General features: G+C 39.1%; 1 pseudogene; it reads left to right on the top strand.

Annotated features, from left to right (window-relative positions):
- The first annotated feature begins 2,809 nt into the window (after positions 1-2,809).
- On the top strand, positions 2,810-4,426 carry LOC144456718 (heat shock cognate 71 kDa protein pseudogene; annotated as a pseudogene).
- The last annotated feature ends 807 nt before the right edge of the window (positions 4,427-5,233 follow it).

Below are 5,233 nucleotides of genomic sequence, written 5' to 3'. Positions count from 1 at the left end.
CCCCAGATAGCCCATGGCTGTTAGAGGCTATGAAGTTTTATATTGAGTATGACAAAAGGAGATAGATCCTTCTACAAATTGACCAAGCTAGAGTAAGCAGACCTCAGATTCTTTCAATACATGGATCATTGGTATATCTAAGCTATAGTTTGATGGGATTTCTTTAGTTTCAGTTGTACTCTTGAATATTTATTACTCACTCAAGCTGTCTCTATCCACCCTTCCTTTGAAGAAAAGGGCTCAGTCAAACCAGCCTGCATCAGATACCAATTACATACTTTGCCTACTTCACACTTTTACTTTGGGCTGCTCCTTGACAAGGGGTCACCTCTTAATCATCTCTACTCCAGAGATCTCCCCCTTTCTACTCTAAATCTAATCATCTGTTCTTCCAAGGGAAAGATAGATAGATGATGATTCGCAGCACACTGGGAAAAAATATGTCAGTCAAGAAGTGGGGAAAAGCATATTTACTTGTTATTCACCTTTAATGTATCTTGCCCATCAAGAATTTCTGAAATCACATGAAATAAGGTTACTAGAGAGTGCTGGTAAATAAGATCATAGATCTAGAATGAGAAGGGAGCTTAGAAACGATCTATTCCAACAACTTTTATTTTATGGATGGTGAAACTGGAGCCTGGGGAGATTAAGTGACTTGCCCAAGGTCACACATGTAGTAGGTAGCAGAACCAGGATTCAAATCCAGTTACTTCAACTCCAAATTTTTCCCTCTTTCTGTTGTCCTATGCTGCCTACCCAAGGAACAAGGAAGCTGTCCTGAAGCCAGGGAAAATGTTTCTATTTTCTTTTGTCTCCACTTCTATTTCATTATTAGAATATACAAGAAAGCTGAGAATAATTGTGAATGTGAATAAAGAAGGTAAGAAGAACATGATTCAGGGCTATAAGTACCCTCAGAATATTGTCATCCCCAGGGATGGGAAGGGTACTTACTAAGAGAGTGACTTTGGACTGTGCATTAATCTAAAACTCTAACAAAAGTTTTTTGAAAGCATATTTGTTTCTTATTAAATGTATTTTTTCTTTGCAAAAGTCCCCTTAAGAAACAACCAGCAAAATTAAGTTACTTACAGTTCCTCTTCACTTATCCACCAAAATAAAACATAGAAGATAAATACTGTTATTATTCCAAATACTGAGTACAAATTCCAAAAATGCTGACAAGTCACTAATCCCAATAAAATATATAGGAGTTAATTATGACTGAAGCATGTAGAAGTCACTAATAGATTGTAACCAATAAGATTCACTGAATGAGCACTTTGTTGCTGCTAAAGAGACAAGTCATTTTCTCTCTCTTCCCCTCCTCTTCCTTGGTCTGCATTACATAACTCCCAAGGACAGGTTCAATGCTAAGAACAAATAAGGCTAAATACCTGAAACGAAAAAAAAAAAAAAAAGAATCTGTTGGTGCCTAAACCCAATAAAAGCCTTGAAAGCTCTGACTTTGAAACTTCAAATCAGCTGGTGTCACCACTAATCTTCAGCCTGAAGTCATAGTCATTAAGCATTTATTAAATGCCCACAATGTGTCAAGCACTGTGCTAAGTGATAGGAATACAAAGAAAGGTAAAAGAGTCCCTGGTCTCATGCAGCTCGTAGTCTAATGGGGGAGACAATATGAAAACAGCTATGTACAAACAAGCAATATGCAGGCTAAATTGGAAATAATCAATAGAGGGAAGGCACTAAAATCAAGGGGAATAAGGAAGGGTTTCTTGCACAAGATGGGATTTTAGCTGGGATTTAAAGGAAGTCAGGAAAGGGGGAGATTAGGAAGGACAATACTAGAGTCATGGGGAATAGTCAGTGAAAATGCTCAGTCTATGGTTGCCTACTCTCTTTAATAAACTCACTATGGCATGGAATTGACCCTGGGCTCTTGAAGGCAGTGTGTAAGCTTGAGCAAATCCTACCCAGGTAGATAGATGGGCTTCAAATACAGCGTGATTGATAAAAGGCTTATCTGCCATCCTAGGAATTATAGTCATAAATAGGGTAGAGACACCTAAAACATTGCTTCAGAGTGCTAAAACTTAAGGATCCACTGGATTTGCAGTCCTTCAGCAGCATAAAAACATTTGAATTTACTTTATAAGAATAATAAATTTAAAGAGGAACCTACCTCAAAAGCCATTCTCCAATAAATAGATAAGGGATTAAAAGATATGAAGAAAAAGTTATCAAAAGAAGAATCATGAATTACTAACAATAACATGAAAGAATACTCCAAATCGCTAATAATAAAAGAAGTTCAAATCAAATAACCTTGAGGTTTCACCTCATATCCATCAAATTGGCAAAGATGGGAATAATAATTAGTGTTGAAGGGGTCACAGAAAGATAGATGCTGTCTTTCTATGAACTGGTATAACCATTGTGGAAAGCAATCTGGAATTAGGATAAGCAAGTTATTAAAATGCCCATTCTCTTTTGCCTAGAGATCCCACTTTCAAATATATCTCCCAAGAAGTTCAAAAATAGCTACTCAGTGTAGCAGCAGTCCTTTTTCCTCCACAGTGGTCAGCTGTGACCCCCAATCCCATATCAAAGGGACCCCCATTTGGCATTGATCTCGGCACCACTTACTCCTGTGTGGGAGTCTTCCAATGTGGGAAAGTGGAGATCATTGCTAATGACCAAAGAAACAGGACCACCCCAAGCTATGTCACCTTCACCAACACAGAACATTTAATTGGTGATGCTGCAAAGAACCAAGTTGCAAGGAACCCCACCAACATATTTTGATGCCAAATGTCTGATTGGTTGCAGACTTGATGATGCAGTTGAACATTCAGACATGAAGCATTGGCCTTTCACAGTGGTGAATGGTGCAGGAGGACCGAGGGTCCAAGTGGAGTACAAAGGGGAGACCAAAAGTTTCTATCAAAAAGTATCTTCCATGATCTTGACCAAGACTAAAGAAATTGCTGAAGCTTACCATGGAAGACTGTAACAAATGCTGTGGTCACAGTACCAGCCTATTTCAATGATTCCCAATGTCAGGCCACCAAATACGCTGGAACCATCATTGGTCTCAATGTGCTCTGAATGATCAATGAGCCAACTGCTGCTGCTATTGCTTATGGCTTGGACAAAAAGGTTGGTGCTGAGAGAAATGTGTTGATCTTTGACCTTGGAGGTGATTCTTTTGATGTTTCCATTCTTACTATTGAAGTCTAGTATACCTACTTGGGTGGACTTTGACAACCATATGGTCAACTATTTCATTGCTGATTTCAAGTGAAAGCACAAGAAGGACATCAGTGAGAACAAGGGCTGTTCACCATCTGTGCACTGCTCATGAACGTGCAAAGCACACACTCTCTTCCAGTACCCAGGACAGTATTGAGATTGATTCCCTGAAGATATCGACTTCTATACCTCAACCACTCAACCCTGTTTTGAAGAGCTGAATGTTGATCTCTTCTGTGGCACACTGGACCCTGTGGAAAAGGCCTTAAGAGATGACAAGCTAGACAAATCATAGATTCATGACTGTCCTGGTGGGTGATTCCACTCATATCCCTCCAATCCAGAAACTTCTGCAAAACTTCTTCAATGGCAAGGAGTTCAACAAGACTATCAATCCTGATGAGGCTGTTGCCTATGGTGCAGTTATCCAGGCTGCCATTTTGTCTGGAGATACATCTGAAAATGTGCAGGACTTGATGCTTTTGAACGTCACTCCTCTTTCCCCTGGAACTAAAACTGCTGGTGGAATTATGACAGTTCTGATCAAACATAATACCACCATCCCCACCAAGCAGACATAGACCTTTACCATCTATTTGGACAACCAGCCTGGTGTGCTTATTCACGTATATGAATGTGAGAGAGCAATAACAAAGGATAACAACCTGTTTGGCAAGTTTGAGCTTAAAGGAATCCCCCCAGCACCCAGGGGTGTTCCTCAGATTGAAGTAGCATTTGACATTGATGCAAATGGTATCCTTAATGTTACAGGCCAAGAGAACAAGGTCACCATCACCAATGATAAAGGTCATCTGAGCAAAGAAGACATTGAGTGTATGGTCCAGAAGGCTGAGAAATACAAGGCTGAGGATGAGAAGCAGAAAGACAAGGTGTCTTCCAAGAATTCTATTGAATGTTATGCTTTCAACACGAAGTCTACAGGATAAACTGCAAGGCAAAGGTGATAAAGACAAACAGAAGATCCTTGACAAATGTAATCAGCTGGCTGGGTGAGAACCAGACTGCTGAGAAGGAAGAATTTCAGCATCAGCAGAAAGAATTGGAGAATGTCTGCAACCCCGTCATTACTAAGCTGTACCAGAGCGTAGGGAGCATGCCAGGAGGCATGCCTGGTGGATTCCCAGAGGGTGAAGCAGCCCCATCTGGAAGTGCTTCTTCTGGACTCGCCATTGAAGAGGTTGACTAAATGCACCAGAAGAAAGAGCATTGCTTTCCAAAAATCTAAGGACTCAAATTTGCAGCCAAAGCAGTAGCGGTTTAAAAGTAACATTTAAGCTACTGTATAAATCTGGGCATTCTTAATATTTGAATGTGTGCAGAGGGAGAGAAGTGAACAACATTGCACTTTATCAGTACTATAAACAAGTGGAAGTGCAATTCTTGTCCTGGAGAATAAAATCTATTTAAACTTGACACCTTAAAAAAAAAGTTCAAAGATAGAAATGTCCTAAAAACTCTAAAATATTTATTGCAACATTTTATGTGGTAGTAAAGAAAAGAAAACAAAGTAGATGCCCATCATCTGGAGAATAGCTAAACAAATTGTGGTACATGAGTGTAATGGAATATTAATGAGCTATGAGAACCAGTGAATGTGATGAGAAGCGTGGAAAGACTTAGATGAACTGAAGCAAAGCAAAGCAAGCAGAGCCAGGAAAAACATTTACAAAATGATTGCAACAACATAAATGGGGAAAAAACAACCATGAGACAATGGAAAAAATATTGCAGAATCAAGAACAAGCTTGATCCCAAGCTTCAAGATGTATGAGAAGCTATATCCCTTTGCTCATGTGCAGAGATGGTGGTCCACATGTTCGAAATGTTGTACATGTCAGATATTTTTTGATGTGTTGTTGATTTTGTTTTTTAACTAAAATTTTTTAATTTAAGAAATGTGTTTTCTTTCTCAATGCCAACCCCAATGAAAAGAAAAATGAAAAAAGAAAACCCTTGGAACAAATATGCATAGTTGATCAAAATAAATTCCCTC

This window comes from Phascolarctos cinereus, unplaced genomic scaffold (assembly GCF_003287225.1).
Source record: "Phascolarctos cinereus isolate Bilbo 61053 unplaced genomic scaffold, phaCin_HiC Scaffold_4;HRSCAF=312, whole genome shotgun sequence".
NCBI lineage: Eukaryota > Metazoa > Chordata > Mammalia > Diprotodontia > Phascolarctidae > Phascolarctos > Phascolarctos cinereus.
The sequence above is the reverse complement of the archived record's forward strand: the minus strand, read 5'-3'. Positions and strand labels throughout refer to the sequence as shown.